The sequence below is a fragment of the Clupea harengus genome, chromosome 5, assembly GCF_900700415.2.
Source record: "Clupea harengus chromosome 5, Ch_v2.0.2, whole genome shotgun sequence".
In the NCBI taxonomy this organism is placed as follows: Eukaryota; Metazoa; Chordata; class Actinopteri; order Clupeiformes; family Clupeidae; genus Clupea; species Clupea harengus.
In genome coordinates, this window is record NC_045156.1 from 17,856,673 (window position 1) to 17,880,393 (window position 23,721).

At 44.8% G+C, this 23,721-nt stretch overlaps 7 non-coding genes and 2 pseudogenes across 7 annotated transcripts; 2 read left to right on the forward strand and 7 right to left on the reverse strand.

The window, feature by feature from the left end:
• The first annotated feature begins 1,560 nt into the window (after window positions 1-1,560).
• Window positions 1,561-10,670, forward strand: LOC116220471 (annotated as a pseudogene).
• A 1,418-nt stretch (window positions 10,671-12,088) lies between these two features.
• On the reverse strand, window positions 12,089-12,175 carry trnay-gua. Its single transcript is given in 2 exon segments — window positions 12,089-12,124; window positions 12,139-12,175. It is a non-coding gene; the product is annotated as a tRNA-Tyr (tRNA).
• A 2,844-nt stretch (window positions 12,176-15,019) lies between these two features.
• trnal-aag lies at window positions 15,020-15,101 on the reverse strand. Its single transcript has one exon. It is a non-coding gene; the product is annotated as a tRNA-Leu (tRNA).
• A 133-nt stretch (window positions 15,102-15,234) lies between these two features.
• On the reverse strand, window positions 15,235-15,306 carry trnag-ucc. Its single transcript has one exon. It is a non-coding gene; the product is annotated as a tRNA-Gly (tRNA).
• A 323-nt stretch (window positions 15,307-15,629) lies between these two features.
• trnal-aag lies at window positions 15,630-15,711 on the reverse strand. The gene has a single exon. It is a non-coding gene; the product is annotated as a tRNA-Leu (tRNA).
• A 133-nt stretch (window positions 15,712-15,844) lies between these two features.
• Window positions 15,845-15,916, reverse strand: trnag-ucc. Its single transcript has one exon. It is a non-coding gene; the product is annotated as a tRNA-Gly (tRNA).
• Window positions 15,917-16,661: 745 nt separating this feature from the next.
• trnag-ucc lies at window positions 16,662-16,733 on the reverse strand. Its single transcript has one exon. It is a non-coding gene; the product is annotated as a tRNA-Gly (tRNA).
• Window positions 16,734-17,006: 273 nt separating this feature from the next.
• Window positions 17,007-17,088, reverse strand: trnal-uag. Its single transcript has one exon. It is a non-coding gene; the product is annotated as a tRNA-Leu (tRNA).
• A 3,079-nt stretch (window positions 17,089-20,167) lies between these two features.
• On the forward strand, window positions 20,168-21,627 carry LOC116220472 (annotated as a pseudogene).
• Window positions 21,628-23,721: the final 2,094 nt, after the last annotated feature.

The window sequence follows — 23,721 nt, forward strand, 5'->3', positions numbered from 1 at the left end:
GTTTCATTCCATGCCCAAACAGTGTGCTAAATGCCTCCAGCTCTGCTTTTTGAATCAAGCGGTCAGTTTCGCTTTGTCCATTGTTCGTGTTGTAATGTTTACAATATCAGTCTTTTGTTATACCACTGGGTGGAGCTCTAGTATAAATTAACACCAGTTTAGCACTTCCCGGTTCTCTGTATGCACGAGTAAAGTACCTGAGTATACTCTGTATTGCAACCTCTGCTATTCAGGCCCGGGGTGGGTAATCGGGAGAATCGGGAAAGTTCCCGGTGGGCCGCTTCACTTCTGGGCCGGTCGAGAATTTTATTTTTTGACATTTGTCACGTTAGTCCATCTTCTCTTAAAGTAGGCTACACACGTTCCGCATTCTGACACCGCAGCCTCTGCATGGGTTGTACCATGCGAGGGAGTTCTCCCCTCCCAAATAGAGTTGGTTGGGTCCATAGCCCGTCTTTTCCAAAAAGTTTTCTCAGACTACCGATAGCTGGGCCGGCCCTACCCCAACGATATGCGTCAGAGAGGATGGATGGGAGGAAGAGGGGCTGAAAAAGCCAGGTTGAAAAAAAGAAAGGCATTGGAGGAGGATGCTGCCAAATGTGCCAAGCTTACCGATTTATTTTCTAGAGGACAAACACAAGTGGCAACTGGTAAAGAGAGACATAGGCCTAATGATTAGCAACGTAACTATTAGGCTAACGTTGTAGCGTTGGTTAATATCGTTGTAGCGTTGTCAACCTATTCGCAAGCAAAATATAACAGATGCGTATCATGTCATTGGGTTAGCATATGAGTTTCTATTGACTTTGTCCATCACACAGGTTGCATGTGAGAGAAGCTTCTCAACCTTAACATTTGTAAAGAATAGGCTACGAAGCTCATTGTGTCAGGACCATTTGGAGGCTTTCATGTTAATGTGCACAGAGAAGGAAATCCTCATGTCTATAAGCAACGACACAGTTATTTTAGATAAAGTGGCTGAAACCAGTGCACTGCTTAGGCGGTTACTGATGCTGTAGATGCTGTTGGTGCTATTCGCAATGTAACTTCTGTACTGTGAGTTGAACTGTAAACATTAGTTCAATATGCCTCTTTGTTGAAGAGTGGGATACGTTTCAAATGCTTTATTTATGTATTTCTGCTTTTGTTAATTTATCAACCTATCCTCGTGGAATAGTGGAATATTTTTTGTTAACTTCTCAGCTTAAGTGGATTATTATTTAACCTTTACATTATTTGTTGAACCATGGTATTAATAAAGAGAAAACTACAGGATAGTAAGAGCTGAACTGTTGCTTCATTTATCCACTTTCCACTACCATGGAAAAAGTGGGCCGGTCTTGGGCCTGAAATTCCCGGGCTGAAAAGTGGCCCCACTCCGGCCCTGCTGCTATTTCAGATAAAGCTTCAACTCGACATATCATTCTTCGTGGTCCGTGTCTTTGGCTAGGTTACCACATATTTTGGCGACGAGGTAAATTGGAAGATGTATTTTTTACATTCCGTTTTTGTTTGTTAGCGTTAGCTAAAAAACAGTGTGCAAGCTAGGCGGCTATCTCCATGAGTGAAAGCAGTGAAGAGGAGCTTGGAGACGAGAGCCAACAGCTCAGAGTACCAGTGGCTGCAGGAGAGCCTCGCGTTCAGATGGCTACGTTTGGAACGATCGGTGAATTCGTGGAGGGGGACGAGGACTGGACGGAGTATGAGGAAAGGTTGGGACACTTTTTCGCTGCTAATGGAGTAACAGAGGAGGCTAAACAGCGCTCCATTCTCCTGAGTGTGTGTGGGGCAAGGACTTACAAACTGATAAGGAACTTAGCCACACCGAGGAAACCGGGGGAAATTCCATATGCTGACCTGGTCAGGCTCGTTGGGAACCACCACAACCCAACGCCATCGGTAATCGTCCAGCGGTTCAAATTCCACAACAAGTTTAGGAAGTCAGGTCAGTCTGTAGCTAACTTTGCAGAATTACGGCAGCTATCAGAACATTGTGATTTTGGGGCAGTTTTAGATGACATGCACCGGGACAGATTAGTGTGCAGCATTAACAATGACGCCATTCAGCGCCGTTTGCTGGGGGAATCCCCACCATTGAGTTTCAAGAAGGCACTAGAAATGTCGCAAGGGATGGAAATGGCGGCAAATAATGCCAAAGACATTCAAAGTGGTCAGATAGGATCCCCATCACAGGCTGTGCACCACGTAAAGAGAGAGGCTGTAAAACCAGCAAGGAGAGTTGAATGGATGAATTAGGTGTGGAGGGGCACACTATGCAAATGATTGCAAATTTCAAGAAGCTGTATGTCATGCCTGTAATAAAAAGGGACACTTAGCGAAAAAGTGCAGGAGTGTTGAAAATAAGGCAAAGAATGAAAAATGGAAAGCCCAGCAGAATCAAGCGCCCACACATTATCTTGAAGGAGATGAAGGAGTTGCAGCCTGTGCATTCAACATGTTTGCTGTGGATACCAACGAGGAACCGTCTATGCCCTATTATGCAACAGTGACTGTTGAAGGAAAGGACATAATGTTTGAAATTGATTCTGGGGCTACAGCATCAGTCATCAGTGAGGAGACCTACAGGAGGACATGGGGACACAAGCCACCTCCTATTAAGCCATCAACACTCAGACTAAGGACATACACAGGTCCGGCTATACCTCATTTGGGGGTGTTAGATGTGAACATTTCAGCTGGAGGTCAGAGGGCTCAAGGCAGATTTGTAATAGCCAAGGGTAAGGGGCCCAGTTTATTGGGTCAGGACTGGCTTCGCAAAATTAAACTGAATTGGCATGAGATTAAGTATGCTCACACGACAGAGGACATTTTGCAGCGCTACAGTGATGTGTTCAGAGAAGAGCTGAGCACACTTAAGGGCGTGACTGTGAAGCTTCATGTTGACCCCGAGGCAGCGCCACGTTTCTTTAAGCCCAGAGTGGTGCCCTATGCCAGTGGTTCTCAATCTTTTTTCTGTGAAATATTTTTTCAGCCAAGTACCCCCTAACCAGCGCAGATCATTTTTGATTAAAAAAAAAGATGTAATACACAGCGCTATGCCATCATTGTCTGATTTATTAAACTATCAACACTGAACATTGAACATTGTTGCATTGAACTGAGTTTTAGTGAGAAACTTGTGCTTGTGCTTCACTGAGAAGCTTTGTCAGTCTTGGTGGCAGGGAGGCAACTGCTGTGATCAAGCTCTTCTCCAGGCACAGTCTGTTTCTCTGCTTTGTTTTGATCAGTCATTGCAGAGAAGGAGGCCTCACAAATATGTGGAGGCAAAGGGTAGTAGCTGCTCCCAAGCTTTCTGTCCCAGGTCAGGGTGCTCCTGCTTCACACACACCCAAAACTGTGTGAGTGTGGATGTGGCAAACTTCATCTGGAGGCCACGGTCAGATGACACTTCCAGGAGTGTTTCCTGATAAGTGACAGGTAGCTTGCTTCCATTTGTTTCGGACAAGTGAAATGGGTATCTCACCCAATCCAGCTGTTTAGATTTCCCCTCCATGTCAGGAAAGTAGGAATGGAAATTTTCAATCAAGTTAGTCAAATGTCCCACGATGAGCAACTTGACTGAAGCTCTGTCCACATCCTCACTACAGAGAAAATCATCCACCTGAGGAAAGCAGGTGAAATCCCCCTGTGCAGAGGCTCTTCTCCAAAGCTCTGCTTTCTTCAGGAAGCCACCCACCTTGTTATACAGTTTTAAAATGCTGGTGTCTTTTCCCTGCAGAGACATATTCAGTTCGTTCAGTTCGCTGAATATATCTGCCAGATAGCACATCTTTGCAAGCCAGTCTGTGTCCTGGGACAAGGTGGCATGGGGAGATCTGTGCTCAATCAGAAATGTGTGTACTTCAGATCGTAATTCCAACAATTCCATTCCGACGATCAATACACATGGCTGGCACACACACACACACACGAGAGCAATAGTAATATCAATTTATATCAGCGCAAACGCTCACAGGCACACCCACACGCACGAACGTAGGCCTACTGAAATAAATACAAATATCCCGCTTATTATACGGTTACTTGCCAAAACCATAGAAGACATTCCTGCAAAATACCTCTTTTTAACGATTTTGTTGCCATTTCGTGATTTCTGCTAAGAAAACATAGTTCTTCACGCAAATGCGTAGCAACCCACCTTCTGACTTCAAGTTTCAATGACTTTCCGTTACGTTAAATTACCGGACTACTTGCGGATTGATATGAAAGATGTGAATTAGAAGCACAAAACCCGTTGCCAATGACAGCGGTCATAAACTTTTCGCAGCGTGAATATCAAGAAATTACAGACCTGCGAACGCAGACATTTAACCCACATATGCCCCATACAAATCAACGGAACTTTTTGGAACATTCTGAAGAGCCGTATAATAACTATTTTTAAAGGATTTTTGAATGGATGCTTATTTTAAATATATCTTTAAAAAATCTCACGTACCCCCTGGACTGCCTTCACGTACCCCCAGGGGTACGCGTACCCCCGGTTGAGAACCACTGCCCTATGCAATGAAAAGCAAAGTGGAGGAAGAGCTGGAACGTTTGCAGGTGCTTGGCATCGTGGAGCCTGTCCAGTTTTCAAAGTGGGCAGCGCCCATCGTTCCTGTTTTGAAGGCAGATGGAACCGCAAGGATTTGTGGAGACTACAAGCTGACCGTGAATCAAGTCTCAAAGCTGAAGGAGTATCCGTTGCCACGGGTGGACGACCTGTTTGCAACACTGGCTGGAGGTAAGCTGTTCTCAAAGCTGGATATGAGCCATGCTTACCAGCAACTACTCCTAGATGAGGATTCAAAACAATATGTCACAATAAATACACACAAAGGATTATTCAAGTACAATCGCCTAGTGTTCGGAGTGGCATCCAGCCCGGCCATTTTCCAAAGGACAATGGACACTCTATTGCAAGGGATTCCACATGTAGCCGTGTACTTGGATGACATATTAATCACAGGGGCTTCTGAGGCTAGGCACCTTGAAAACTTAGAGCAGGTGCTCAAGAGACTCTCAGACGCAGGGCTGTGCCTGAGACGGGAAAAGTGTGTGTTTATGGCAGAGAGGGTGACTTATCTGGGACATACAATCACCGCAGAGGGGCTCCGTCCAGTTGAGGACAAAGTGAGGGCTATCAAGGAAGCTCCAAGCCCTAAGAACGTCACAGAACTCCGCTCATTCCTAGGTATGGTGAATTACTATGGAAAATTCCTGCAGGATCTATCGAAGGTGTTAGCCCCACTGTACAAGCTGCTGCACAATGACACAAAGTGGCAGTGGTGCGCAGAGCAGGAGAAAGTGTTTAAAGAAGTGAAAGAACTCCTTCATTCAGCAAAGCTGCTCATTCACTATGATCCAGATAAAGACATTGTGCTCTCATGTGATGCCTCGCCCTATGGAGTGGGGGCAGTCCTTTCACATGTCATGGAAGATGGCTCTGAGAAACCCGTGGGATTTGCTTCAAGGACACTGACAGCAGCAGAGAAAGGTTACTCACAGTTAGACAAAGAAGGTATAGCCATTGTTTTTGCAGTAAAGCGTTTCCATCAGTATTTATATAGCCGTGTTTTTAAGATCTATACTGACCATAAACCCCTGATGAGCCTGTTCAGTGAAACGCGCGGCATTCCGCCGCTAGCATCAGCAAGAATCCAACGGTGGGCACTCATCTTGTCAGCCTACCAATACAGCATAGTGTACAGAGCAGGGAAGGACAACGCAAACGCTGACGCGTTGAGTCGCCTGCCATTGCCTGAGACACCGGTCTCAACATATGTGCCTCTGGAGACAGCTTTTTTCATTAGAGAAGTTGTCACAGACACCTGTAAAGGCAGCCCAAGTCAAGCAGTGGACAGAGAGAGACCCGGTGCTGTCCAAAGTAAAGACTTACCTGCTACAGGGCTGGCCCAGTGTGGTCGACAGTGAGGAACTGAAACCATATGCCACACGCAAGACTGGACTCAGCCTACAGGATGGCTGCATTTTCTGGGGTGCGAGAGTAGTCGTCCCTCCCCCAGGTCACTGGCAGATTGTGAAAGAGCTACATGAGACCCATCCGGGTGTGTCGCGAATGAAGAGCCTGGCAAGGTCCTATGTCTGGTGGCCAAAGATGGATTTAGACCTAGAGAACAAGGTGAAATCATGCACACAATGTTAGTCTAATCAGCACATGTCGCCACCAGCCCCTTTGCATCCCTGGGTGTGGCCAGACCACCCCTGGTCTAGACTACATCTGGACTTTGCTGGCCCGTTCATGGGGGAGATGTTTCTCATAATGGTGGATGCCCACTCCAAGTGGATAGAAGCGCACATCATGAGCAACATAACAGCCCCCAAAACCATAGACAAGCTCAGACAAATATTCGCAATTCATGGGTTGCCTGACACTGTGGTCACGGATAATGGTCCGACGTTCACCAGTGAGCTGTTTGGTGAGTTCATGGAACAGAATGGAATTCGGCATGTTCGTACAGCTCCTTTCCACCCAGCCTCGAATGGATTGGCGGAGCGCGCTGTCCAGACGGTGAAGGAGGGTCTGAAGCGAATGAAAGGTGACACTCTAAGCACCAGGCTTTCCCGTTTTCTGTTTAAATACCGTTTGACTCCACAGACCACTACTGCCCGTGCTCCAGCAGAGATGTTGATGGGGCGTAGGCCTATGTCAAAGTTGGACCTGCTGCGTCCAGAAATAAAGGCCACGGTGATGAGGAAGCAGGAAAAGCAAAAGGAGGGACATGATCAACATGCACAAGAGAGACAGCTGAAACCAGGTAACAATGTCTATGTGAGAAATTTCAGCAGCAACTCTAGTCAGAAATGGCTACCTGGGGTTATCCTGACGCAGAGAGGTCCTCTCTCATATGGTGTTGAGCTGACTGATGGACGTGTGTTCCGCAGACATCAAGACCACGTCCGCCTACGTCGTGACCCAGGCTCAGAGATCATCAGCACCTCAGAGTTTCCCCTGGTGAGCCAGCCTACTGTGGGAGTATCACCAGAGGAAAGGTCACTCAGGGAAGTGTCTGCGCCCCCTGGAGAGGAGGGACAGTTGACTATGGACCCACAGACACCTCCTGTGACCCCGTCACCTGAACCACCCAAAACACCTACACCGGCAGTGCCAGCTACAGCCCCGGAGATGGTGCGCAGGTCACAGCGTGCTCGAAAACCGCCAGACAGACTGATTGTTAGTTAATCACTGTATGTGTTAAATTGAATTGAATGTGCCAGTTGTAAGTGTATATGCCAAATAGAAATGTTGTTAAAGTTAAGGTGTATAAAAGACAATGACACTAAATTAGCTTAATTTAACAAGTTGATTTGTATTCGTGGAATGTTGGAATTTAGTGGGGGAGGAGTGTAGTAATGTTTACAATATCAGTCTTTTGTTATACCACTAGGTGGAGCTCTAGTATTAATTAACACCAGTTTAGCACTTCCCGGTTCTCTGTATGCACGAGTAAAGTACCTGAGTATACTCTGTATTGCAACCTCTGCTATTTCATATAAAGCTTCAACTCGACATATCATTCTTCGTGGTCCGTGTCTTTGGCTAGGTTACCACAGTTCGCAATTGAACAAACGGCAAACACAGGTAGGGTACTTCAACCGGAAACTAATTTAACTCCAGAGCTTTCCCCCATCTGCCGACCAACATGGTTGGAGCTGTTCTTGCCATCCCGTTCAAGTCAGGATGGCCGACCGGTCTAATGCGCCTGACTCAAGTACTTTCCTCAGTAGAGGGATTTCTGGTCTCCGTATGGAGGCGTGGATTCGAAACCCACTTCTGACATGGCCTTTTGACTTCAGGCTGCAATATCCAACCCCATTCCGAGGAGGTAAACGTGTGAAGATAGACTCAAGAATTGAGTCTGACTAGGTATCTTTCCGCATGAAATCTGATAAGGCCTCCAAAGAAGAGCTGCCGAGTTGATGGAAAATCAAGTGCGTTCTCTGCCCTACTCACTCGACCAGACCACTTTAGCCATCACCAAAATGCCTGTTACTTCCTGGAAATGCAAGCCGAGCTGGTCTCCGTATGGAGGCGTGGGTTTGAATCCCACTTGTGACATGGCCTTTTGACTTCAAGCTGCAATATAAGCTGGCGGCCATAAGAAAAAAGAGGGGGAAGAAGGAAAAAGGGAGAAAAGAGAGGAGAAAAGAAGAAAGGAGAAAGAAGGAAGAAAATGTGGGTGTTTCCGCATCCATATCTATGTGAGAAATGCATTTCTAACTGCTTAAACACACATATGAAATTTCTGAATGTTTTAAATTATTTGGACACGCCACAGACGGGATACAAACTGACGACTCTAGGTTTCGTTTTATTCTCATCCGCTCCGCAGACAGGATACGAACCTAGGACTTTGGGGATTCTAAGTTTAGTTTTATTCACATCCTCTCCGCGGGTATTTATATCAAATTAAGAGTCAAATTAAGAGTTCCATAAGTGCATTTCCCCTAACTTACATAACACATAAAATTAGTATAATTGACACAATAGGACACAAATCAGCAACATAAAATAATACAAATAACAATGGATCTCATCCATTGTTATTTGTATTATTTTATGTTGCTGATTTGTGTCAATTATACTAATTTTATGTATATATATACATTTATATATATATAAATGTATATTTATATATATATAAATGTATATATATGTCTCATATATATGTCTCATATATGTCTCATTTATAAAACGTACTTACGCACAGATTTGATCTGAGAGCGATCAAATCCACGTCTAAGTACAGATTTATAAAAACCGTCTTAGACATAGAAAAGGACGTATGTCTACGTCTGGTTCTAGTTCGTGTAAGTACATTTCCTTGTGGCAATACTGGAGTACTGCAGGAATTCGGAACTCTCCGAGCGCCGACACGCAGTTTCATCATCGTCACCACCACCCGTCACCATTAGGGCTAATGGTGAAAGGCCAAATTAATGTTTTGCTCAATAAAATAAATTAAACAATTAGGATAATTCACACATGAATGACATTCTTGTCTAATAGGTATTAATTTTAATTCCACAAGTGTAAAACATTTCGCTCAATTTATAGCCTATAAAAAGCCTGATAGTTATTTGTTTTCAGAAGGAGATATGGCTGCATTGGCGTGATTAGAGGACATTGCCAACCAGGCAATAAGGAGAGAGAGGGTGTTTCGAGATCGCGCCGACTTTTTGGCAGAGGAAGACAAATGGTTGATTAGCAGGTACCGCTTGCCAAGAACGCCTCTGTTAGAGCTTTGTGCCCAAATGGGCCCTCGTCTACAGAGACGCACCAGCCGCAACCAGGCCATACCTGTACAGGTTCAGGTTTTGTCTGATGTTGGGTTCTTGGCTACAGGCACGTTCCAAAGAGAGATTGGAGACCGGTCCGGTATATCTCAGTCAACGTTCAGCCGAATTTTGCCCGATGTTCTTTGCGGTCTGATCCGTTTATGTCCGCAATATATATCATTCCCATACAGTGCCCAGGAACAGGGATATGTAAAAGAGGGTTTCCTTCGAAAAACAGGGTTCCCAGACGTCATAGATGCGATAGACTGCACTCATGTTGCCATACGGGCTCCACATTTGAACCAGTACATTTATGTTAACAGAAAAAACATCCACACAATAAATGTACAGGTCATTTGTGATGCCAATATGGTCATCCTGAACGCTGTTGCTCGCTGGCCAGGGTCGACGCACGACTCCTTCATCGTGCGTAATTGCAGCGTTGGAAACCGACTGGAGGATGGAGCAGGCAGAGACGGCTGGCTTCTAGGTAAATTTGGCCCAATTTGGTTCTTGCTTTTTAGAGCGTACATAAGGCCTAACCTAATCATTTCTACGCCAACAGGTGACCGAGGTTATCCTCTGAAGCCATGGCTTCTCACCCCGATTGCGCTCACTGAGACCGACGAGGAAGCCCACTTTAACACAGCCCATGCCCATGCGCGGTCGGTAGTAGAGCGCAGCATAGGCATGCTGAAGGGAAGGTGGCGTTCTTTAGATACATCGGGAGGGAGGCTACTCTATGACCCCAAAAAGGTGTGCCAGGTGATCCTAGCCTGCTGTGTGTTACACAACATCTGTGTAAGCCGTGGCATAGAGCTACCAGAAGAGGAAATGCGCATGGACCCTGACGACCACCCTCCCATCCCAGCTGGCGAGAACATGCACATCACTGCGCTGAGAAGAAGGCGGGAGCTGATTCACCGATTATACCAACAGGTAAATAATGTTGATAAGAATAAATGCACACATGTTCACATTTTCTTGAATGTTTTATTTAGGTAGCTTGCTCAAAGAGCCTGCAATAGCGGACAGAGATTGGTTAATTCCATCCAGAGCTTGCTGCACTTTACGAAGTTCCCCAACAACCTCACTTACAGACTCATTCAAGTCCCGTTGTGTTTGTAGGACGGCCTCAGATAAGACCCTGGCATGATGGGCCGAAGAGGAAGCCGGTGATGGCCGGCGAGGCCCCGATGCTGGTGCCGCAGGTGCTGCTGCCGCAGATGCGACTTCTGGTGCTGCCGCAGATGCGGCTTCGGGTGCTACTCGTGCCGCAGGTGTGGCTGCCGCAGGTGCGCCTGCTGGTGCCTGTCTTATCCCATGTCCAGCCCTTCTCCTTATGGGTCGTTCCTCTGCACCAATAAATGTGTAGAATTACAACAGTGTTTGAAGTTTCATTATTCAATAAGCAAAAACTTAATTTCACATACCTTCTGAACCTCCTGCAGACAAAAGGTCCGTGTCGCCCTCCACGTACACACCTTGCACAGCTTCCTCTCCGATAATGGCGCAAATTTTCTCGTCCTCTGGACTGAGAGTGGATGTGGCTCCACCACCCCTGGTCTCCCTCAACATTCCCATATGCCTTGCAAGGCGCTTTTTTGAATGCAATTTCAAATCTGCCCATTTTTTTTTAACCTCAGGCAGGGTCCTCTGATTCCCCCCAACCTCGTTAACAGCTTGGGTTACACCTTGCCAGGCTACATATTTAGATTTGGGCAGTATGCTGCCAGACAGGCTTCCAAAAAGTGTATTTGCCCGCATCTCCACCTCCCTCAGCAATACAGCGGTTTCGGCCTCGGTATAGTTCTTTTTTCGTGGATCTTTTCTACTTGCCATCATCACAGAGTTTGTGCCTTGAGAATGCGCTCAATTTATATGCTAATTACATTAAGTAGGGGCGTTTTGAGGGCGGAGATGTGAGAACATTCAGCTGCGCACAATTCCACGATCATTTGTGATTTATAAACGCAGGAATGGCGTACACGTGTTTTTTGGGTGTACGTAGGTTTTCTGGGAATAACACTTACCATTTCAGAAAACGTCTGAGATCAAATGTAGGATGGTTTCTACGCAACGTTTTATAAATGAGGCCCATAACACATATATTCGTGTTCTGTATGTGTAATAATTATTTATTTCTTCTCCCACATACCTGTACCTGAAGAACCAGAATGTCCATTGCCAAGGGATCATCGCATGCAGATCTTTCCATCATTTTCAGTGTTTTTATAATTTGTATTGACTTGTTAATAACATGCAATGTTACTTTTATTAATGTTGTCATTGGCATCATCCCTGTTTATTATTTTCAACAACATCATTATTATCATTACTGTTATTATTGTTATCATTGTGCTGTTTTAACACAGATTGTCATTAAAAACACCCCCTTGTACAGCAACACTCAGGTCACAGACAACACTCAGAATCAAAAATGGTTATACAAATGTTTATTTGCCACGAGGAGAATGGATACAGGACTGTAGGCACAGATTCACTGTACATAGAAGCCCACTAGGCGATAGGCATAAACCCCACTAATGGCCAACCATGTCTAACATGAAAGCCCCCACACAATGTCCAAACAAAAGCAAGATACATGCCTTCCCCCCAAAAGGTATTATCAGTTTACAATACTAAAACCACGCCCCACATATAGAATCCTCAGGGAAAAAAAACACTGCAATAGATCAACCCACACCGCCGCGGGTCAGGGAAGTAGCATTTTTGGCCACCATTGGCCTTAACATGGCGAGAAAGACCGGCAAAAGGCAACTATTCCTTCGAGCCGGAGTTGAAGCAGCGACCTAAGGATGTCTGTCTATTCAACTACAGTCCTCCGCTCTACCAACTGAGCTATCGAAGGTTGTTGTGGAGCACAGGGCCACGGAACGTGGTGAAAGCAATGGATGTCTACGAGAATTAGGGAAAAGCTACGTTTCAGTGGATGTAGTAGCCAGTGGCGGCTCCTGAAAAAATTCTCAGGGGGGGCAATTTTTTTATAATGATTAAGGCGACCCATTCAGTAAGTACATTAAGTTAGCTGATTAACTCATACAGCAATACCTTTTTGTCCACTATTGGCAGCACACAACAGTAATATGTCCCCTCTTGCTACATAGCTAGAGTAGCAAGTTACAGGTGGAAAGCTATAGAAGAAAGTTGCATCCAGGAGCCTTCATAAGCAAACATGATGTGGCTCCACATTAAATTATCCCACTTTTTCATTATCCACGTGTCTCAAATGTTGTATGATGTAACATAGCTTAACAGGACACATGATATGTCCAGTAACATCATAAAGAAGGGGTAACATAAGTCAAAAACAACAATATTTATTGACTGATCTTGAAAGTATTGGCTTACAAAAGCAAAATAAGTCATCACATAAAAAATTATTCAGTGTTAGTGCAAGAAGCGAACTGTGAAACACACTGTAAAACCTATGAAAAGTGACAGTGGTATATGAAATACAGACCGCATTAGCCACGCGATTTTCTTTCGTTCCAATTCTTGGATGTAGGATTTCCCTCCCTTGGTAGAAACCTGTTGAATGGACACATTTGGTCTAGGAAGTCCTAATTGTTTTGTTGTCAATTGATCTTCATTAGTACGCCGACTAAAAAGGAGTTTCTGTCAAAGAGCGAATCGAGTTATTGCACTGGACAGGGCAGCCATCTTGACAGAATATGCCTCCGTCGAAGCTGTATGACGTTCGTATAGGCTTTTACGTCCACTACTTATGACAAGACCAGGAGGGGCGAGCCCTCCCGGAAGCCATAGAGAATGCATTGAGAGCTCTGTTTTGTGAAAAAAATGGATTTAACATGGGAGTCAATGGGAGAGGTCTGGGGCGATTTTCATTTCGCCCCAAATCGCCCCAGAAGGGGTGGGGCCATTTGAAGCACGACTTTAGGCTGACTGAACGACTGTTACCTGATTCGACAATGACATACAGAGACAGATCAGACGGTCTAGTGGTAGAATCCGACAGAAAAAAAAATATTACATTTAAATTTACGTGTCATTTACGCGACTTACAAGGATATTGCGTTTATACATAAGGAGTTTTTTTTTTTTTTTTTCCCTAGGCAGTGCGTCGCCCCAATCGCCCTTATGGACGAGCCGCCCCTGGTAGTAGCGTATAAAAGGTGGCGGAAATGGGTTCTGTGGCGCAATGGACTTCTAGTGAGCAATGGAAGAAGCCATTCAAAGGTTTTGGGTTCGAGTCCCACCAGAATCGTGTGCTTTTAAGGATGCTGAGGTACAGCGTGGTGCCAATACGTGCTGCTCTGCCCTTGCCACGACCCAAAAAGGGCTTTTCATCCTTACTCCTCGTACACTGACCCAAACCTGCCAAAAATGAGGCCTCGCATCATGTGGAGGTGTTGAGTCCTTTGAGGAAATACTGACTGGCTCCTTGCAAATGCGTCAGGTGAAACTGCAGCCGAACTCTTAAAGAGCTGCCGAAACCCGGGATCGAACCAGGGACCTTTAGATCTTCAGTCCAACCCCCTGGCTTTCGTTAGACACGTAGATAACCTTGTGGTTGCATCCAAAGACTCGTTAGCGCAGTAGGTAGCGTGTCAGTCGCATAATCTGAAGGTCGTGAGTTCAATCCTCACACGGGGCAAGTTGCCTTTAGTGCAACCAAAAAGCAACACTTCACCTTTTACCTCCCAAAATGTTCAACTGTGCGACGTGGCGATTGCTCCAACCCATCGCTGTTTACCTTGTGGGTAGTAGCATGCTAACTTTAGATAGCTGGCTCAGACACCTCGCAAATCTCCTCAGACGTTTTTTTCACTTACAATAACGGGTTTATGCGTTTGTTCAGGAGTCTGATCCGGTGCATCTGAAAGGTGGACGTGAACGACATCTTGGAGGAGACAGGCTGTCCTTTGTCTGCCAACACAATAAAGGGAAGCTCTTGTCAGAAGTGGGATTCGAACCAAGGCCTCCAGAGAGACTGCGACCTGCGGTCCCGTATCAGAAGATAATGGCAGTGGTGGGATTTGAACCCACGCCTCTCAGAGAGACTGGAGCCTAAATCCTGTGCCTTAGACCGCTCGGGCACACTACCAGGAGTGTCGAACTCTTCTGAACCATCTGTGAGGAAGTTAGAGTGGAGAGCAAAGCCAGCTTGTTATAATGGCAGCGTTGGGATTTGAACCAACGCCTCCAAGACACTGGAACCTAGAGAGCCAGCTACCGAAGGAACAGCCAGGGAAATGATGGAAATGTTGGAGGTGAGAGCCAACCACGTTCGTGCCGTGCAGCGTCTTCGCCCGCTCTGCCATCCTGACTGCATGAAGAGCAAACTTTGAGAAGGAGCGCACAAGAACTGGCCTATCTTGGGCCCGCTGCGGAATTTGCTTGACCTCTACCGCTCTACAGAATGCTCTCAGTGAGATGAGTCGGCTGGCGCTGGAATGGACTTTCTATCTCCAAGCAGTCAAAAGTTATGCAAGTTTCAAATATGAATGGAATTACACGAGAAACAGGGAATTGAGACTTCTGTAAAGAAAGGATCCATGCGTCTGCCGGGAATCATACCCTGGTCAACTGCTTAGAAGGCAGCTACGATAACCACTATACCACCAACGCTATACGGGTATTGAGACGGCTCGGCCACACAAGCCTCGAAATTCTTCTGAACAGTCGTTGAGAAAGCTATATTGACGGGCTGTATTTGCACTGCTGGTCATAATGGCAGCGGTGGGATTTGAACCCACGCCTCCGAAGAGACTGGAGCCTTAATCCAGCGCCTTAGACCACTCGGCCACGCTACCGTGAGATACACAAAGGCTCTGAGCAGAAGGTTGAGCAACTGCATTGGGGAGAACCTACAGAGTAGAAGCGATGCGAGAACACGTCAGAATGCCGAGGCCAACATCTTGTAGACTTGTGTAAAGAATTGATGCTTGCGTTGGCCGGGAATCGAACGCGGGTCAACTGCTTGGAAGGCAGCTATGCTCACCACTATACCACCAACGCTACACATATGATAAAAAGGTAAAGGTAAAGGTAATGGAAGTAAAGGAAACAGCTGTGTCCCACAGCATGGCCAAATTTGATCTGTTCAAGGCAGTGCAAGCTAAGAATTCCAAGACCCGAAGCACATGCAGGTAAGGACGCTCACATTGGCTTCTGCCGGGAATCATACCCTGGTCAACTGCTTAGAAGGCAGCTACGATAACCACTATACCACCAACGCTATACGGGTATTGAGACGGCTCGGCCACACAAGCCTCGAAATTCTTCTGAACAGTCGTTGAGAACACTATATTGACGGGCTGTATTTGCACTGCTGGTCATAATGGCAGCGGTGGGATTTGAACCCACGCCTCCGAAGAGACTGGAGCCTTAATCCAGCGCCTTAGACCGCTCGGCCACGCTACCGTGAGATACACAAAGGCTCTGAGCAGAAGGTTGAGCAACTGCATTGGGGAGAACCTACAGAGTAGAAGCGATGCGAGAACACGTCAGAATGCCGAGGCCAACATCTTGTAGACTTGTGTAAAGAATTGATGCTTGCGTTGGCCGGGAATCGAACCCGGGTCAACTGCTTGGAAGGCAGCTATGCTCACCACTATACCACCAACGCTACACATATGATAAAAAGGTTCCGGCTGTACAGATCGGGCCGTTGAACTGACTGGCTTAGCTTTACTTTTTCAGCACATTTACATTTACATTTACATTTAGTCATTTAGCAGACGCTTTTGTCCAAAGCGACGTACAAGGGAGAGAACAGTCAAGCTAAGAGCAATAAAAAAGCATGGTGTAACAATAAATACTACTTTACATGAGAATTAGAAAAACAACAACCTAGAAAAGAGGAAAAAGAAGTGCAGGAATGTAGTGCTGAAGTGCAAGTTAAGCGCTAGTCAGGTGCCAGTTAGGAGGGGAGGTGCTCTCTGAAGAGTTGGGTCTTCAAAAGCTTCTTGAAGGTAGAGAGGGACGCCCCTGCTCTGGTAGTACTAGGCAGTTCGTTCCACCAACGTGGAACTACAAATGAAAATAGTCTGGATTGCCGTGCTTGCACGGACGGCAGTGCCAAACGACGCTCACTAGACGAGCGCAGCGTCCTGGGTGTAACATTTGCCCTTACAAGAGCATTTAGGTAGGTGGGAGCAGAACCAGTAAGCACTCTGTAGGCAAGCATAAGTGACTTGAACTTAATGCGAGCAGCTACTGGCAGCCAGTGGAGCTCGATGAGTAGCGGGGTGACGTGTGCCTTTTTCGGTGGAGCAACTGCATTGGGGAGAACCTACAGAGTAGAAGCGATGCGAGAACACGTCAGAATGCCAAGGCCAACATCTTGTAGACTTGTGTAAAGAATTGATGCTTGCATTGGCCGGGAATCGAACCCGGGTCAACTGCTTGGAAGGCAGCTATGCTCACCACTATACCACCAACGCTACACATATGATAAAAAGGTTCCGGCTGTACAGATCGGGCCGTTGAACTGACTGGCTTAGCTTTACTTTTTCAGCACAAAAGCAGCGATCTAGGAAAAAGGAGAGACTTCTCTGGAAGTAAAGGAAACAGCTGTGTCCCACAGCATGGCCAAATTTGATCTGTTCAAGGCAGTGCAAGCTAAGAATTCCAAGACCCGAAGCACATGCAGGTAAGGACGCTCACATTGGCTTAGGTGAGGTATGATGAGGTAGTCCTCCCGTATCAGAAGATAATGGCAGTGGTGGGATTTGAACCCACGCCTCCAGAGAGACTGGAGCCTAAATCCAGCGCCTTAGACCGCTCGGCCACACTACCAGGAGTGTCAAATTCTTCTGATCAAAATTCGTCTGTGAGGAAGTTAGAGTGGAGAGAGCAAAGCCAGCTGGTTATAATGGCAGCGTTGGGATTTGAACCAACGCCTCCAAGACACTGGAACCTAGAGAGCCAGCTACCGAAGGAACAGCCAGGGAAATGATGGAAATGTTGGAGGTGAGAGCCAACCACGTTCGTGCCGTGCAGCGTCTTCGCCCGCTCTGCCATCCTGACTGCATGAAGAGCAAACTTTGAGAAGGAGCGCACAAGAACTGGCCTATCTTGGGCCCGCTGCGGAATTTGACCTCTACCGCTCTACAGAATGCTCTCAGTGAGATGAGTCGGCTGGCGCTGGAATGGACTTTCTATCTCCAAGCAGTCAAAAGTTATGCAAGTTTCAAATATGAATGGAATTACACGAGAAACAGGGAATTGAGACTTCTGTAAAGAAAGGATCCATGCGTCTGCCGGGAATCATACCCTGGTCAACTGCTTAGAAAGCAGCTACGATAACCACTATGCCACCAACGCTATACGGGTATTGAGACGGCTCGGCCACACAAGCCTCGAAATTCTTCTGAACAGTCGTTTAGAAAGCTATATTGGGCAGGTCCTCCCCAGAGTGCACAGTGCTCAGGTGGGCTATCTCCCGGGCCTTTCTGTGTGGAGTTTGCATGTTCTTCCAGTGTTCACAAGGGGTTTCCTCCACTAAGCACCCCAACAGAAAAACATGCAAAATAACAGAACACATGTCCATCCCTGACCAAAGATGGACAGTTCACTTCACTTGGTCCCTGGGCGCTACAAGCTGCCCACTGCTCCTGGGAGGTCCTTGAGGAAGGACGGTCCAGGATGGGAAACAGCAGAAAATAAATTCACCGCAACCTCAGGCCTACCTGCGTGTGTGTGTGTCCTGTGTCGCCTCCATATATGCACGTGTGTGTTCCAGTGTGTCGTGTGTGCCATTAAAAACCTGACAAAGGTCTTAATTAATAGCTGCAAGGTTTATAGGAATCCATTAGCTGGAGAGCTAATAAAACAAGCTGCCACACTCGCTGCGCCATGGCAACCCATTCAGTTATTAAATAATGCTGGTCGTGTCCATTGTTCTGGCTGGTCTAAAAAATTACGTCCAACTGGCTAAGTAAGACCACGATAAACTATCCACGTGTAGGTAGAGCAGCACACTATCCCAATACAAACAACTAAGCACGGAAGAAAAATGTAAGTCACGAAAAAGGCGCCACGTCATATACATTTAGTTTATGTTGTTGCTGTTATCAAGTGATGCAGTGGGGTTAATAAGGGTTCAGGCTGAGGTTTGCGAGGCGATCACGTAGGGCAATTACATCATCAGATTAGAAAGTGTGCGGATCGGCGTGCAGATGAACACCAATCCGCGGAAAGATTCGAATCTGCACACTTTGGAACCCCGATTCGAAAGTATGCCGATTCAGTCTCTGGATCCGCCCTGTTCGTGTAAACCAGGGGTGGGCAATTCATTTCCCCAAGGGGCCACATGAGATAGTGGGACTGTTGTGGAGGGCCGGACCAATAGGCTGAACTCAATTCTGCTCAATATAAGTTGTATCTCTTTATAAAAAACATTAAATTGTATGTTTTTGATTAACTGCTACTGGTAAGAGTAGATGTTACATTTAGGCTATCAAAAATGTGGTGCAGGCATAGTAAAAACGCCAACAAAAACGATTTTGAAAATGAGCATGTCTTTGCAGTATTAAAGGTGTGCCCAGACGACCAATACACATGGCACACACACACACACACACACACACGAGAGCAATCTTGCAATGCAATTTTATAAATATACAAATGAATAGTAATATCAATTTTTATCAGCGCAAATGCTCGCAGGCACACCCACACGCACGAATGTAGGCCTACGGAAATAAATAAATATATTTTTACGGAAAAAAATATTCCGCTTATTACACTGTTACTTGCCAAAACAATAGACAAAAGACATTCCTCCAAAATACCTATTTTTAATGATTTTGTTGCCGTTTAGTTCTTCACGCAACCCAACTTCTGACTTCAAGTTTCAATGACTTTCAGTTACCTTAAAATGACCGGACTACTTGCGGAATGATATGAAAGATGTGAATTAGAAGCACAAAACCCGTTGCCAATGACAGCAGTTATACATTTTTCGCAGCAGTGAATATAAAGAAATTACAGACCTGCGAACATTGGGAGGGCCCATTCAAATCAACGGAACTTTTTGGAACATTCTGAAGAGCCGTATAATAAGTACAGGTATTTATTTACGTTTGATTCCTAATTTACCATTGACCTCCGCGGGCCGGTCAGGGACAGTCAACGGGCCGCACTTTGCCCAGGTCTGGTGTAGACGAAAGGTCGATCCGGAGACATTTCTCTCCAGATTGAGGCAATCTAGTGTCCGTGTAAACAGGGTCTTAGTCAGCTCGGTCAGAAAACTGTTGATCTAACCTGATTGTTTCATAACGGCCTAATGCATATAGGAATCAAATGACTGATGATCCACTACTGGATTCTACATTCCACTCCATGAATTAACTCACAAAAATAGGTTTGATAATAATGAATAAAATAACATTCACATGTACACGACATTATGTCTAAATAACTTATCAAAATGCAAAACAATATTATGTTTTTGGGCATCAAACTATTTTCTCACATTGTCTCTTACATCTCTATCCATATAACATTATTTGTATTGCCTGGAAGACAATAGAAATATGATCAGCACTAAGAATTAAGCAAATACATTGATGATGAAACAGTCACATTTTCCCATGGCACTGTGCTCAGAGAACAATAATTATAAACGCCCACATTAGTTCCGTTGTCTTCAGCCAACCACAAGGGGTCTATATTAATCTACCAGACAGAAGCCCTACTCTTGTCTTTATTTGGGTTGAGGTAAGATTACTTCTGTCCATTTCATAATCCCATTCATAATTCTAAGTCCTAAGAAATGCATCTACATGTCTTTTTCATATGACAAACTGTATAAAGTATTTTTCATGGACTGATGTTGCTGTTATTTTCTGTACTACAGGAGAGGCACATAGTGATGAATCTCACTAACAGAGATGACTTTCAGGAGGCTTTGGTGAAAAACCTTATCATTGTTATACTGGGTATTGTCATCAACTGCATCAATGGGATCATAGTTTTGACTTTCTGCAAGAACTCTGTTTTTCACAGTGACTCAAGATACATTCTGTACATGAATCTAGTAGTGAACGATATGATCCTGATTTATGTTTCTCTGACATTGTATGTTTTGACTTACGCCTATCCAAATTTGAGTGCCTCCATGTGTTATACTTGGAGTGTGATTGGTTCAACCACACACAAACACACCAATTATCTTGGCAGGTATGGCTATTGAGCGTTATATTGCCATCTGCAAACCTCTCCATCATGCCCAGATCTACACAGTACGCAGGACTTACATTATCATTGCTCTCACCTGGGGAGTCGGCTTTGTACCTGCTGTTATTATTGTCCTTGCCACGGCCTATAGGCTTTTTCTCATCAGTAATCTTTTGTATCTACCTTAACTTATACAACACTAGATACCATGCAGAAAAAGTGAAGGTGGTGCAAACCCTTTATATGTCATTTGTGTGGCTGACGCTGATCTATACCTACTTTATGATATTTCAAACTGCCAGAGCAGCAAAAGGGGACACTGCTTCAGCCAAAAAGGCACAGAACACCATTTTATTACACGGAGCTCAGCTGCTTCTCTGTATGTTGTCCTATATCACTCCTTTATCTGATGCTGTTTTAATCAGTTTTTTCCCAATGCATCGCTCAAAAATAACATTCCTATGTTACCTGATCACAAACTGTTAGGATCTTGTATATGCACAACTGCAGGAGACAAGGTTTGGAGGACTCACAGAGGGTTTTATTCCAGGACAAACAAAGGATTCAATGGCACACGGTAAACAAAAGACGTCCTTCCAGTAAATAACACAAAACGCCGTCTTGAGGCAACAAACTCAAAAAGTCCACAAGGTATCCAAAATCACAGAAACAAAGGAAGTCCAACAGACCGTGAGCTGCGGTGAGCAAGGATCAATATATCACAGGAGCAAGTTCTTGCTAGGAGCAGGTGAGCATAAAAGAGTTGACTGTCCCTCGGGTAGAAATCCCATGACTGAGCAACGAAGCTCAGAAACAAGGGGCTTAAAACAGCCACCTGAAACGAGGAACAGGTGATTCCTCTGATCACCTGGCATGGGGTTTCCTAGTTCGTTTGGCAAGGGCTTGAGACATGTGCCGGGGTTTTTCTGGGCCGAATCTCAGGGGCTTGTGGGTTCTGGCGGCATCTCCTGGCCGGTCGAGGCATGACACAAACATTATTCCAAGGTTGCTCACTCCTCTAATTTATAGTGTTAGGGATCAGACATTTGCCAAACACATGTCAAACCCTCCTGCAAAGCCATCATTGTTAAAGTCAAACTGAAGAGAAGGATGCTGAAATGTTCTAGCAAGAGGGTGTGTTCATTAAAGGGTTAAAGTTGCATGTCATGAAACAAAATGCATATTTTTAATTCTCCAACCTGAAGCCTAAACTTGAACAAGATTATTTTTGTGCTTGTATATTGCATTTGGAATAATGTTGGGATGTGTTCAAATGTTTTAGAAATGAAAGCACAACGTATTATGAATATGCATCTAGAAACAGCATGTGTGTGTTTCTACCAGGCTTATGCAGGTATTATAGCATTATATTGTCAACCCAATGTTTTTTGCACCAAATAACGTAAAGCAATATGATTTGGTGTAAAATATTAACATTATATTATTTACAAAAATAATATAAAATCAAATCATATGAAAATGTCATAATGGTGGTTATTTGATTCTCAATTGACGATGTATTTCCAATATTGTGTGGTTGCCTGGCATAGCAAATTTGTTTTTATTTCAATATATTGGGGGGAGGGGGGCATTTTGAGCATATTTGAATATTAGGGGGGATGCACCCCCTATATATATTATAATTACGGATCGGAATGCAGACACCAAAAATCCCAACAAATCATCACATACAAATGATTACTCTACTCCACCTCCTTTCCCGAGTCTCTGATCAGATGAAAAATGATGCATATAATGATATCATCTGTCACAAGCTAACAACTTCCATGCACAGCACTTGAGACCTTGAGAGCTCTCTCACTCATTACGCACACTGCCCTCTGGTGGTGACCACGAGTCAGAGATGCATGGCCAAATTCATAATCAGCATTTCTCTCCTTGGCAGAGTGCCAGACTTCTTATTAACCTATGCTGGTTTGCATCCTTTCCCAGGTCCCAACATAATCCTTAGTGACAGTCTGCTAATAAAGGTAGTAGTTTGTTTTTGTATCAAACTAGGGAGCTACCTAAAGGTGTGCAAAAAACCTGCCAAACCCCAGTTTGTGATGATAAAAGCTTGCTTGCATTCTAACTGGTATGCTGATGATGATGCTGGTGATATAGTTGTTAATGACGTGCTGTACATTTTCACATGGTAGTCTATATTATACATACTGTTGCTTTAAGCTTCATTCGGTTTATACCTGGAGTCACTGGTCATTCTGGCTCCTTCAGGGTTAATAACATGGCTTTAACTTGGCTGTAGCCTACTGAGAGAGCACTGTTAGATGGTATTTCCTGCCTGCAGGGTATTTATAATGTCCTTTAGGAATGTGGGTGCAAACCTTCACCATTACCCTTCGATACCCTGTCCAAATACAATTGTCGTGAGAATTGTAGGTTTTATATTTATACCTAGAGGTGTTCTGCTCTGTGACCTCAATGCTAATGGAAAGCCGTGGGAACTGCAAATAAAATAATAAATTAAATGCAAATAAACTGGCTAACAGTGCAGCCAACGTAACCTTTATTGAGCCACATTTGAGCCACATTTTCTCTTTCTGTAATGATAATAAGTATAAAGTTACAGTTTTGTCTAGTCCAGGCACGACATCAGGGTCTGTGGTGGGCACATCAAATCTGCAAAATTGAACCAACCGTGGATGTTTTTTTTTTTTCAGATATATTGAGGCGTGTACGTATATCAGGTGGTTATGTTTAGGTCGTTCCTATTTCAGTACAAAGATGACAAGAAGGAATGTCTCATGTGAAAGACCACAGTAGGGTAGCAGACTGAATGGAAGTGTTTACCTGCTTTGAACACCAGGAGGCATCATTTACAATAGGGAAGGGGGGAAGAACCTGGATACTCTTAAACATCCTCTTATGCCATGAACCCTGCCAACAGAGGCCACTTCATAAAATGTCATATGAATGGAATCGGAATATCTTATTAATGACAATTTTAGAGCCTATTCTCATTCACATTTTAGCAAATCAAAGACTTGCGTGTTTTATAAATGTTTATCTAGAGAATTGTAATTTAATATGTCTTTAATGGTTAACCATTTGTTGGCATGCTTTTCACGTTAAGTACCAACAACAGTTGTCCCCTATTCTGCCTCTTTCTTTACAAAAGTTCTATTGGAACCAATCAAACTGTTCTCTTACAATACAATCGTGCCCATATAAACTAGTCTGCCAAAAATGAAGAATGTCGAAACAATGATTCATCGTTAAGCTTATAAT